This window comes from Xenopus tropicalis, chromosome 10 (assembly GCF_000004195.4).
Source record: "Xenopus tropicalis strain Nigerian chromosome 10, UCB_Xtro_10.0, whole genome shotgun sequence".
In the NCBI taxonomy this organism is placed as follows: domain Eukaryota; kingdom Metazoa; phylum Chordata; class Amphibia; order Anura; family Pipidae; genus Xenopus; species Xenopus tropicalis.
In genome coordinates, this window is record NC_030686.2 from 22,515,416 (window position 1) to 22,530,009 (window position 14,594).

The 14,594-nt window shown below is 39.6% G+C and overlaps 1 protein-coding gene across 9 annotated transcripts in view; it reads right to left on the bottom strand.

The window, feature by feature from the left end:
- Positions 1-14,594, bottom strand: part of rbfox3 (RNA binding fox-1 homolog 3) — a 564,559-nt gene that overhangs the window by 47,217 nt on the left and 502,748 nt on the right. The window lies entirely within an intron of this gene.

A 14,594-nucleotide genomic window follows, 5' to 3' on the forward strand; every position in this document is an offset into this window, starting at 1 on the left:
TTTTAATCAACTAGAAGAGCTCTGAAGTGGTTATTTGAATTTATTTGCCTTTTTTCTTCTCCCAGGATGGCACACTTGGGGATTATGTCTACTTCAGTAAGAGAAGACCATTTCTTTACTGCTAGCCTTACTATATTGAACTTCATTTGCTAAGGGTTATTCTAGCACAAGTTTCAAGGTGCAGCAGGGGCCCACCAATGAAATTTTGCCCAGGGCCCACTGGTACCTTAAAGGGGCCCTGGTGCCTTGGGAACATGCACCTTCTGCCTACCCTGGCCCTGGATATTCACTTAGCACTCTTTGCTGTCCAAAGTAAAGATTTTGAACCCCAAAACAAGCATTTAGCCCAAATACTGGTTGGGACAAGAGTTAATCTAGTCTAACATTGACTTGGAAACATCAATATTCACTATATCGTGGACGGGGTTAATACAATACAAAACCTAGTGTATCTCACAGCTTTGCTAGATGATTCCAAGACATATGGCAAACATATGGCAATATGGTAACCAAGGACCCTTTACTGCACTTCCTTCAAATGATTACTGGAAGAACCCTAACAATTTGTATCCCTTGTAAGTCTTTGCATTATGTTATTAAGTAATCCATATTCTGGACCTTTCCCTTCCCTTTAAATATTAATATACTTTACAATATTTGTTAATATATACAACATACTGTATAATGTCTTTTGCCTTTTTAGAGACCTCACTCCTAAAAGTGGTCAGGGAACATACATTGCTGGGGGCATCCACACTATATCAGGTATGTAAATCGCTTTTATTATTCCTGGCACAACCTCTGTCGGGAAAGGAAATTAATTCATAATAATCAATAAAAGATTATTTTAATTATGGATACATTAAGGCTACTGGTGGCAGAAGTAAACTGTCCCATCTATTTGCTTATTATTATATCACTTTATTCAATCCAGCAATGTATGTCAGAAATCTTTCACCTGGTTCTAATGTTATCACTCTTTTTAGCGCTCACAACACCAGCACAACTATGTGATTTAATAGCTAACCATATATATTTTCATTATATATTGTCACGTCTAAAATAAGGAAGGAAGAATTCATTACTAGAGAATGTTTTACATATTGAGAAAGTGCCAAGAAAAAAAGGCAAGATCTGTTCAGAGGACCATTTCTAGCTCTCAGCTTGGCTGTGTGCATCTGCAGTGCTAGGCAGGTAATCCATCAGTTGCATTCAGGAGTAACCAAATCCTCCTGTGCAGAGCAGCTGCAGATGATTACTAGCACGCTTTCCCAACACCGGGGATGATCTAGTACAGTGCTGTCCAACTGGCGGCCCACGGGCCGCATGCGGCCTGCGACACCCCTCTGTGTGGCCCCCCACCTGTCTGGCTGCTTTGATGGCTTACTCTTGTGTAAGTTTTAAATGGTATCAGTACTGAGATTAACTGCTCCCCTGCATGGTTCTCACCTCAGATTCAGGCTGTAATCCCCCTGTATTGTTTAAATATGTAATCCCCTGTGTTGTTCACACCTTTTAATCTCTGCATTGTTCACCCCCTGCAGTGTTCACACCTCAGGCTCAGGCGGTAATCACCCCCATTGTTCCCCTGTTCACACCTCAGGAGCAGTAGAAACCCACAAATAATCCCTGCACACTACAAAAAGAACATATACTGAGGTGGTACTGCAATTAAAAAGTTTTTTAATATATAGTTATTGTGCAGACAGTCGGAGCAGTGCCAGCATTGTGTCACTGTAGGCTGCCTGTGTGTGCCATACACACAGGCATCATAGGGCAAGCAGAGTATGGCACACACAAGCAGAGTATGGCACACACAGGCAGAGTATGGCACACACAGGCAGAGTATGGCACACACAGGCAGAGTATGGCACAAACCAGCCAAGAATGGCACAAACCAGCCAAGAATGGCACAAACCAGCCAAGAATGGCACAAACCAGCCAAGAATGGCAAACACAGTGAACGTATGGCACACGCAGGCAGGGTAGGGAAGGCAGAGTATGGCACACACAGGCAGGGTAGGGCAGGCAGAGTATGGCACACAGGCAGGGTAGGGAAGGCAGAGTATGGCACACACTGGCAGGGTAGGGAAGGCAGAGTATGGCACACACAGGCAGGGTAGGGAAGGCAGAGTATGGCACACACAGGCAGGGTAGGGAAGGCAGAGTATGGCACACACAGGCAGGGTAGGGAAGGCAGAGTATGGCAGGTTTTTGCTGTACTACAACCATTAATATGGGTATAGTCATGTGATAACATGGGTGTGGTTTCAAGTGGGTGCGGTTTCAAAAAGGGGAGTGGTCAAAACTGGCTTCCATTATCGGCCCTCCACCACGTAGGTCGGAAAAATTCCGGCCCTCGGTACAACAGAAGTTGGACAGCACTGATCTAGTAAGTTCACATAAATGGAAGCCGCAGGCTTCTGCAGAACGGTTTCAAACATACAACAAAAATATATTGTCTGGATGACAGTTACCCTTTAAGTTAGAGCCTCTTTACTCCACCTCAGAATCTCCTCCGAGCTTAAGCAACTGCCTTTTGATTGACTGATCTTATCCCTATCACAGCAGAGGGTTGGAAGCTATCCAACATGAGAATTGCTTTGGACCAAGTCTCCCATAACCTTGAGTCCTTCTACACAAAGAAGAATTATTTGCATTGCACATATTTTTTCTGTAAACAACTTTTATTACAATTCCCCACAAGTGTCTTGATGGGGTAGTGTGAAACCATGAGCCAATTGTACAGCTTCAATGAATCTTGGCAATCTTTTTATGCCTGTCTGAAACGATGTTGATGGTAGGTGAGATGATTCTTCAAAGATTGATCTTTTGTTGGTGATGTAGAACCTATCTTGAATGATCAACTAAGTTGAGATCAGTTGACATGGACAGTTATACCATATGGCACACAACAGAGTTGCCTGCTCCCACCCCCATAGTCAACAAGAATTCAAGCCTTTTGTGCAATGTTCCAAGTACAGTTGTGTGCCTAATGGGTGTAAAATGACTCATCTGATCATATGATTTAATTTTCTCAATTGTCTTTTACTCTCCATGAAATTCTCAACAAATTGTCCTTCATGATGCGGAATGCAGAGGCCGCAGGTTTATATTTTCATATTATTGATTTTGAATTGCTCATTTGTTATGCTTTGTGTGGCGAACCATTGCACAGTGGCTTATGTACTTTTCTCCCCCTACTTCCTTTTCAGTTGGACTCCATGGCAATATCTCCTTATACCCAGGGAAATATAAGCAGGCTGAGACACTTTCATAATTGCTGGCCTCCAAAATAAATTTAAAAACCTAACCTATATATGTCTCTTAGTGTTGGCGTCTTAGGTTCCTGTAGCCATGTTAGCCAGTGATTGGGTCTGTCTAGCCAACAGTACATTATTCCAAGCAGGACAGGATATTATCAGTACCTGGATCTCCAAAGTATTGGCTTGTTAAAGGCAACTTATGGAAAGAATTTACTTCCAAGCATAGCAGGTGAGAAGCGGTATTGCAAGGAACAAAGCTGCCGAAACTATTATTGTTATATGTGGTACAAAGGTGATTTTATGACTTCTTTTTTCCCTCTTAAGGCCTCCTTGTGCTTTATTTTCATGCCCCATTTGGCTTGTCACTCATGATGGAAATCGCAAAAGCCACTTCATACTCGGAATCACCAATGTGATGTGAAATGGAAGATTATATTTTATCTTAAAATGTTCTAATATAGACTGCAGGGCTCAGTTAGGTATGACAAAACATTCAGCAAGCGCTTCTAAGTATTATCCCAATCCATCCCCCTGCTATTTGTAATACGTGACAGATGGATGTAGATCTAGATGTCTGGACTATTATTTACCATCAGTCGACAGTTCTTCTAGGTTCTCTTCTATTTTTTTTCTTTGTATTTAACATGAAACAGCAGTTTTCTCGCTGTCCCTTTGCCTTCACATACCCAATCGGTTTTATTCTTGGTCAGGTTATTTTACCGACCGCAGCAAGATTGATCAAGCTGCAATGTAAAACATATCATTTATTCATACTATTACAAAGAAACTATGTGTATCTTATTTGAAAATTATGTCATAGGAGAGGGATCAATGATCTGAATTATAATGACTTAATAGAACATCAATGATGATGAACATCAATGATGAATACAACCTCTGCTTGTATTCTGAAGAGAATCAGTAAAGATTTTGTATAATAAGGACAGTTTGTACACAACGGTCTCAGATTTACTTTTGATTTCTTGTGTGCCTATAAAGCTGATCATTTTTTATTTTGGGGTTTATTATTTTCAACTCCATCTGTAAAACTTGCTCTTTATTTGAAGCATACTGGGCCTCATTTACAAATCCCATGGGCACATGATCTGGTGCAACTACCCATCCATAAAGAATAGGCAGGCAGTAAGTACAAGGATTTGTTGTGTCTTACACATGGCTGCTCCCTTGCTAGCATATCTAAATGATACACAATCTATGGGGTGTTCAAGAAGCTGTCAACCTAGCACCCTCATTGTATCCTTCATGAATACTGCATTTACAAACATAGTGTCTTGCACCCTTTCTGGCACACTCTTCTGCACTTAGTTGGCATAATGTGGCACCATGGTTCAGGTATACATTTCCCGCCTGTTATCAAAAATTAACAAAACACATTTCATATTTTCTTGTGTTGAAATGATTTCTGAATTTGAAAGGGGTCCTTTGTTACATGAAAGGGCAATCCATGCTGTTATATGACTGGAGGCAGAATTTCATGCTTCCCCATGATGGCCCCTTCAACATTTCCACTGCAGTTGCTCAATGGTCAGCTCTTCTAAGGCTCTGTCTCAGGGTATGTCCACATAGCACTTTAGCCTTTTGGCAATATGCTGATTTTTTTTCTATGCATCTACCTAACATGTCAGAGAGCAAGCTTTTTACAGGAAGCAGATGATAAACTGCAGGAAGGCAGAGTATTAATATAGCTATGACAGATTAAAATATGCTGCATGCACTACTCTTTTGTGTCTTTGTCCTCCAAGAATACATACCCAAGTATCACAATGTCAATGTCAGACCCATGTAGGAAAAACACAGTGCACCTTGGCTTCTGATTACCTAAGGATACATTGGATTTCCTTGGAAATTTAACCTGGTTCAATCCTTACAATCTTTACACATAACAAGTTAAAGCGGACCTTTCACCCAGACATTAAAAGCTGAATAATAAAAGTCCTTTTCAAGTTAAACATGAAACCCAAATTCCTTTTTTTAAATAACACATCCATACCCATTATAAAGGCATTTAAAAATCCCAGCTGTCAATCATATATTGCCTTAAATATCTTTATCTTTCCATTCAGCACTTCCTAGATGTCACTGCATTTCACACTTTTCCCCCTCCCTACCCATCACCTAATTATGTAGCCAGTGCATGGGTATGGGCATCTGGTCCTCCAACAAGATTTTTGTGTGATGCAAAGCTTGCCTTATTAACAGTGTCCACAAAATGGCAGCTGCCTGCTTGCTGTGATTGAATAGTTCCAAGACTGAAGGAAACAAGATTTATACTATCTGTATAGTGTAAATGAAGTTTCTTTTGCTCAACTAATATGATAGAAAAGAATTTGGAGTTTTTTCTTAGGGTGACAGGTCCCCTTTAAGGCCATATTATCAATACTTTTTGAATATGCCTGATATCACTCATATTTCCTCATATCACAACTATGTAAGTAGAGAATGACAAATGATGTTTGCTCAGAGGTTGACCTTATACATCTACCCTACTGATACTGATGAAAGCTGTTTCATTGGTCTTGTGAAAAGGATAACTAATGTTCTCTTTCTTTTTTGCAGAATTGCACAGCTGTGAAATGCACTGTAAGATATCTCAGTCACACTGCTCATTCCACTCTGTGGAGGTCAGGTCCACTGGGGGGCTTTTTGGTCTTCAGTGTGATACTCAGAGTTGGACAGGCCCACTGGAGAAATCCTGGTGGGCCCTACTGCTCTGGGTCCACATAGCAGGTATGTGCAAGGTGAGTGAGGGTGGAGGTCAGTGGCCCTGGAGGTCAGATCCACCATTGGGCCTTTGGGGCTCCAGCCTGACACTGCCTCCACTTCATTTTCCATTGTATATCCCAACTCACAGTACTGCACATAGTATTTGCACTATGCATCTTAGCTGCCCAGTGCCCATCATGATATTTGAGAAAGGCTGCAACCTATCAATATAGAACAATAGAAAAGGGGACTTGAGGAAACATTTTTAATGCATAAAGCTGCTGCCTGTGGATATTCATATACCAGCTTTATGCATTATAAGGCACAAATACAGGTATGAGATCTGTAATCCAGAAACCCATTATCCAGTCCTATTTAGGCAAACTTATTTTTTACTGTTTCACTTTATCTCTATAATGATAAAACAGTAGATTTTACTTTATCATAACTAAGCTATCATAACTATATGTTGTTTTTTTTAGTAGAATTAATGTATGGTGATCAAATTACAGTAAGACTCCTTATTTGGAAAATCCAAGGTCCCAGTCCTTGCCATAGATCCCATACCTGTAGTTAAGATTGTTTTCACCATTTAATTCTGTGCCCCCCTTAGATTTGATAACCTAACCTTTCCTGAGTTAGGTGCCGGCAGATTAAATGACTTGGCCAAGATCACGAGGAGCAGAATACAAGCAATGAACCGAAGACTTACTTGTGTAAATAGATAGCGGAATGAGCATACGTGGATCAATAAACAGATGATTAATTCTGACAGAACTAACTTTGTTCCTCTGGGAATACCCTGCAAACATGCCCTCTTGGGGGCAGAAGGTTACTGAGGAAATGTTTGGAAATAACCAGCATAAACCAATGTCATCATTTTATCAAACAACTACTTTCCACTATGGCCGCCAATTCAGTACATACAGATGCTCTATGAGACTACTGTAAGTAAACCTCAGCCAATGTATTTGCTAAAGTTTTGTAATTAAACAAGTACATTTGTATAACTGATGAAAATTAAAGGTGCTCTATGACTGGACTGGACTAATTTTCTCCTTCAGAATACTTTGATAAAAAGACCATTATCCCCTCATTAAATATACCTGAACACATCTCCCATTTTCAATATTTTTTTAAGTATATTTCATGGTAATTGAAATCAAACTTTAATTTGAGAAGGAAAAAAAACAGGCAGTTGCTTGCCGTAGATAGATATTATCCTGTGAACTCCACTCTTCTTTATGTTGAGACTAATTCAGCTATGGTGGGCACAGCAGGTAAAGATGAGGTTAAATTAAACTGCCTTCTCTCTGATTACTGAAAAGCAGAAAGGCTATTGTAGAAAAGTAAATCGGAGCATGTAGCGCAGAAGGCCATAAAATAATGGAAATATTAATAAGAAAATTGTGCGCTGCTAATGAAGGCGCATTGTTGCCAGCACAGCACTATTGGCTCAAGGGAAGTGAGGTTACTGGGGGAGTCTATCCTAGCAAAACCTTTAACTTTCATAATGAACATCTCACAAATTCAGGTGTAAACGATCCCCTAGATAGAGACTGAGAAGCAAATACTGAGTGAGTTAATATTAATTCTTTACATAATGACTAGTGCTGTCTTTCTAGGGGGTCTAGATCATTTTTTTCCAATCATGCCCAGACAGGAGAACAAATAGTCAGGTTTTCAGAAGAAAATAGCAAAGCTGATGCAGTCCAGCTGCTGTTTGTCTTTCAATACATTAAAGAACAGAAGCCACCAAATGGACAGCACCAATATAAACATACTTAAAGAATATAAAGTCAGTTATCATAATGTAATTAATACTGACTTTTTGATGTAGGTATATACTATCGTATTTCCTGGTCTTTAAATCTTGCTCAGTCCACCCAGGCTACAGAGTCCCCACCTGAGATGGTTTAATGCATGCATTAGGCCTACAAAATTCCTCTCTATACTGCATCTGCTTGAATCTGAAGACAGCCATTTTGAGAGCCTGTTTAGGGTACCCTGCTTTAAAAATGCTGCAGAGCTGTAAGCAGGGGCTTTGGGCCTTTTTATTCCAGGCCATAACGCTTTGTATCCAAACCCTGAGCTTTGCTTTTGTTTGCCTCTGGCACTATTTGTGGGTTCCATACACATCCTACAGAAACACAGATGGTTCAGTATGACGTGTACCATCTATAGTCCAGTGACTATAATAAAGAGTGTTTAAATATGTTAAATATGAATATATCTCACAGCTCAATTGGATATTTTAAGGAACAAGCTAAAATGATGCTTATCACATTATTTATACACATAAATAAATGTACATAGCTATAGCAGGCTTTGCCTGAAGTGAAATCTTCAATTCAGCAATTAAATAGCAAGCAATGTGGATACCTCTTTTAATTAGTAGACTTGGTTATTTAAGCCTCACCTATTATTCCTGACACATTACTGCATCATACAACAATATACTTTACAACTGCACACTTACCACTTTGGGGCAACAATTTGGTAAGGCCCTTTTCTATTTTAGCATGATTATGCCCCTTCGTAGTAAATCCCATATAGGGGTTTCAGAGATGGGAATGGAAAAACCTGATTGGCCTGCACAGATTCCTGCCCTTAAGCAAACTGAACACCTCTGGGATGAATTGGAATGCCAATGCAAGCCAGGTCTGATCTCCAACAAAAGTGCTGAACATCATAGGTATGAATAGAAGACCACCAACAATGTCTCAGCATCTAGTGGAAAGTCTTCCCTGAAGAGTAGAGGGCAAATTATGTTTTAGTAAAGAAAGGACCTACTTCATGTTAATACTCTTGGTTTTGGAATACGACTTTGGACAGGTAGGTGTCCACATAGTTTGGGGCACATAGTGTATTATACCGTATTGGTTTAGAGCACAGATGACAATGGCTCTACACATTGCAAATCATTTCCACTGTAGGATAGCAACTATAGGTGAACCGGTGCTCATGGGTATCATTTGAATATACCAGGAAATTCAATTGAGGAAAGAAACTGATGGAACGTTTATCTCAGCTGACCAATAATATGCAAAAAGTATCAAACTCCTAGCACACAAGGAACATAAGCTAAGGTATAACAAAGCTATAAAAATGTTTTACATGAAGGTGTATATTTTTGAAATGTGGTTTTGGTATCATGAAATCACATATTATTAAAATTAAAAAACAAACAGTTTTAGACAAAAAGGTCAAACTAAGCTGAAAATGCATTAAAAAGAAAGAGCCAAAAATCATTTTTTATTTATATCCGGAAGGGGCCTGGCAAACACATTTCAAGGAAGCCTGGAGGGAGTGGTATCTTCTGGTTCAGCCAATCCTCTCCACATTCACCAATGGAAGGCATTGGCAGACCGGATATTCTTTTGAGACACACTTTCTAGAGTCTGCTGGGTTTGTAGCACTTTCTGCCAAAGCTACTTCCCAAGGCATTTACAGTATGTAAGGCAGTCATTGTTTTCATTCTGAGATGCTCCTATTTATTGTACAATTGGCCTACCTGTTGCTTGGTTGGTTATAGTTCAGTTATAGCCCCCTATGCACACAGAACTTATCTTCCAGGCTTCACTGGCATGGTCCTTATTTTGCAAGTCCCAGGTGTGGAGCATGTGCAGAAGATTGGGAGATGGGCCACAGTGGAGGAACACAGAAGGGGAAATTCTGCTTGAATGGATACCATAAAATAACAGACGTGCCTGCAGGCTGTGGGAAGCTGCACAGCGGCCCTAGGCCCTAATACTAATCTAATTACCTTTATTTAATTTGGGCTTTACTTGTCATGTAAGGAAGGAAAACAGATGTGAGTTTTAATGTTAAGTGGCATAGATATGAAAACAGTGCGGTTGTAAATGCAGTCTGTTTAAAGATCTCACACAATGAAACTGTTTTGGAGACAGACTTGTAATAAACAGGAGCCAAGATTATGGTTTTGCTATGCACCCTTTGCATTGTTCAATTGAAACAGCTAAGTACAGTTGTTTAAAAGGGGGGTGCAACCCCCCCAAAATGTAATTTAAAATGTAATTCTAACAGAACATTTGTAAGCAATGTAATTTGGAAGGTATATATATTTTTGCCAGCTAAAATTATATTTTTGGGTTTAGAACCCATTTAAAATCTGTGCCAGTTCTTTGTTTATGCCCTGATAACTGAGAGCAGAAAGGTTCTAGTTCATCACTCTGCTTGAATCTCTGACATCTGATCTAACAAACAAGTTAATGGCATGTCACAGAAGTAATGATCGATGCTAATGGGTATCCAGCCATACCTTGTGAATACTTATTTAGATATGATCCTGGCCATAAGCGTGTTCATTTATAGGACTGCCTGAAGTGTGTGAGGCTCAAGTTGAGGACTAGGTTTCTTTAACAGTTAATGTTAGCCAATAACACTATGAATGTGCCTGTCTATTAAAGGTTCTGTTTCACGTGCTCCATTCAAACATGGGTTTTAGTTCTGCTCCCGCATCACAATAGGTTCTGTTTGGTTTTCTAGTTCCCTAAATTTCCATCTTCCCAAGACTGATTCTTTGAAGTTAAGTTGCAGTTGCTAAAACGTGTTTTTCTTCTCGCTATTGGCTTCTTTTCTACCTAATATACATTTCCATTTCCCTCTATTATTCATGTTGCCTTCCATTACTGCTTGATGACTAACCACACACTTGTATCTTATTACGTTTGGGACTGGAACATCCATTCAACCACTCCTCGTTCTACTGTACCTTTCTCGTCATGTATCATCTTCTGTGTCCTTTACCACCACAACAGCTTTTTTATCATAACCTTCAGGCCCTCCACTCGTTCATTAATCTGTCATCTTAGAACCAACGGTTGGCCATTTGAGGTCATACTTCACATAGGTAGACAGTGGCAGAAGCCCTGTATTTTAGATGGATTAAAGGTCAAGTTTTGTATCCACATATTACACTCACTTGACTTCTAATGCAGTTATTCAAGGTCATAGGTCAATTCACTAACATCTCTAAAGATTTTTGGTTTGTTTGCTTATTTCTTTGGAAGACTTTAAGGTTGTTACTCCATCAAAAAAATTTCATAGTGAGCTTCAAATAAAATGGTGAGAAGGTCCTGAAAGCAACTCAAAGGAACAAAGCTATCAATCAATAGCATCCTATCTTCAATGCATTTCAAATTCCTTTCTATCAGACCCCTCATGTCCAATCATTTGGTCATACAACTAGAATAGGAGGTGAAGAATAAAAGTGTCATATCTGAACGTCCTCAAAATGCAAGTAGTCTCTTAATTTCCCCTTTAGATTCCACACCCTCCACCTCCACAATCAAAAAGCCTAGACTCTTCCTTTAATTAGCAGTTCCAAATGTTCCTGACAGACAAGAGCAGTCAGTTTTGATAAATGTTGAAAATATTGAACTGCTGGGAATCCCCCACCCCCACCCACTCTGTGCTGCTGTCAGTTATCTGAGTTTAGGGACCTACTCACAATATACATGATAAATTCACAAACACAAAGCTGCTTCGTAATTAAGAGTCACCTGACAGCACAGAAACCAGTGTTTTCATAATTAGTTCTGCGACCCTTCTTTCTGCTAATGTGTTCATGACAACTTCTTATTGTCGCTTCTCAACAATAGCCTAGAACAGACTGAGCATGTGCAGTGCCACTTGCACTCAATAGATGCATCAGAAGATGGTGAGCTTGTATGTACAACTTTAAAGGCATGGATCATTACTAGTGATGTGCAGATTAGGAAAAACTCAACCCACACCTGACCCTAACCCAAAAAATTCTTAGAATTTACACCCAGGCAATGTTTTGATTCTGGAAAATGCCAGAGGGGTGCTGTAAGAAGCCTTAGATGGTCACAATGTAATTTACTGGGGGGGGATGTTTGAGCCTCTGTGTACTTGAAATGCCAGGGCCTTTATCGAATCCCAGTCCAGGTCTGCCTGCACCTAACCCATACCTGCCTTTTTCTGCTCTGTACGTTACTTCTGCATACGCCTTTGGTAAAACTTCAGGAGCAGAATAAGAATATACTTTCCCCAGCCTGAACCCGCAATAGTTGCCTAAAATTTCAACCCTAATTTGCCTGTCGTAAGGGTAAATATTTGGGTTTGTGCAGTAAGTTCAGTGGGTAAAATACTACAATTTTAGCTATTCTTTATTAGTCTTCACTTCTCCTTTAGTAAAAGATTTATTCTTTTTTTACACCATACTGTATCTTCCGTTCTCTGCCTAGCATCTCCTGATACTGTTAGCCAAGCACTTGCCAGCTTTATCCACAAGCATATTCTACATGAGGGAACATGTAGAAAGGAAACAGATCAACTCTACAATGGTTTAGGAATAGTTTACTTCTATGTCTGGAAAAGCAGGGAATGGTAATTACATGCCTGCAAGGTTGTTTAAAATTACATTATTCTTAGCACTGATAACTAAACACAGTAACCCTCATTTATCATAGAGAGAGCTGATGCCTTAGAGGGGTTACAACCTTTCAGCTTACTTCCAGTATGTTACAGCTACAGCCGAACCATGTCCCAAAATACCTTAAAATTTAGTCTCTAATGCCTGAGGCAGAGTCAAATAAGGTGACGTGGACACTATCCCAATAAGCTAAAACTGGAGTGAAACTAGAGCATCCGTCTAGTAATTCAGTTTAGTATCTACACATGCCAAGTCACATTTTATTTCTCCTTTATCATGGGTTGGTAACATTTATGCTGAAAATTTTCAAGTATATATAACATAGTGGCTAAATACATAGGTAACAAACTACAGAACAGCCAGATGGATTTTTTAGAGCCCTGGTTAGCCTGTTTGTTTAATTATATATTTATCATATAGAAATGTAAATTTTGTATCTGTAAAACATTCTCATTTAAATGTGGGAATAAAAGAAAACCTTATTCATTTTGGGCACACAGAAAGAACGTGTTCATGTCTGACCAACAAGCTTCAAAACGAGCTATAGCGAGAGAGAAATCCGTTTTGTGCAGTGCATGGCTGCAGATGGATATCAACTACTGCGGTACCCAAAGGAATAGCAATTTATTGTATTTCAGCCAATTTAAATATGTTCAGTGTTTTTTCAGCACTGCAGGCTTTATAAGCAAATGCCCCATCCCCCTTATACAAGATGTAGCTTTCTAACCTATGTAAGTACCGCAAGACACAGATTAGGTAGCTTAACTAGCTCTTAGACCTGGAAATGTGACCAAAAAGAGCTTTCACAGATAAGCATGCCAGAATATGTGTAGGGTATGTGTAGGGATATCTCCTTATTCTGCCGCTGTATTAAAAAAGCACTACATATTTATGGGAAATTCTGAAGATAAAAACAATGGAATTGCATGCATGAGAGAATCCAGAAATATCCTATCTCCATGCTCACCATGCTTTCATGTACATATGCTTCTTTTTTTTCTCATGCCATCCTGGAACATTCCATTTTTTTGCTGTTTGTTTATTTTACAGATTCATTATCTTAAACAGGTATGGAATGTATTACCCAGACACCCATCCTTATATTATACAGGTATGATGGACCATCATTATGTAGGGGTTCTATTATCCAGTCGGATCGGGGTCACATGGACCCATTAATGTGATCCATGCTCCGATGGCTTCTATAAAAATCGAATCAGCCCATTATTTTCTTAGGGAGAGATCTGCTCGTTTGGTGATTGAGCTTGTATGGTCACCCTTATCTACACAATTCTAAAAGCCAGCAGAGCATGTCTTCAGAGCTTTTAGGTGATCCTCACAAGGGTCAACTAAGTTTGATTGTGTTTTTAATAATTTTTTACATGAAAAATCTCAGGTTCCCACTATGCTGGTAAATAAATCCCATACCAGTATCTCCCATCTTTAAAATATAAAGCAGACAGCAATAACTGCATTACTTCATGTAAGTGTCCTCCCTTATCTTCCCAGGAGGAAAAAGCCAAGAGAGTTCGGTTCCAGCTACTGTATTTAGGACATGCATAAGCTCCTCGAGAGTCAGTCTGGTTACACCGCATACAAAAATGACACCGTCTCCACTTAAAATCAACCAATGTCCTTAATTCAGAATATGTACCACTGGAACAGGCCAAGCGTTCTCCCTGATGCTCTGCTTCTCAACATTAATCTCTGCGTATTTTGCATTGGAAATAGTTTCTCTCCCCTTTTGGTGGTAGCTATTTATCATGCGTGTTGCTCAGCAATTCATCTGTTTTGACAGGCACTGCCTAATAGTAGCAAAACTGCAGTTGGCTTCTGAATCAGCGCAAGACATTATTGTGCTTTAACACTCTTATGCGGCTGCCAGTGGCATCTGTGAAGCAGAGTAAGGCAGCTATCGCAAAGCTGTTTTTATACATATGAATGGGCACATAAGGATAAGGCGAGACTTGGTGATCATTCAATGTTCTTTCCGACTGAAATAAGTTACAAACCCACCCTTAGTTATTTTAACTCCTGCTGCTTTGTACAGGTCTGTGATGCAGTATATTATCTGGAAACCCTTTTATCTAGAAATTTCTGGCAATGCCATCGCCTACAGAGTATTTTTTTAAAACAACAACTCTTGATTTGCCTGATTTGCTGCAAAAGAGTTGTAGTTACAT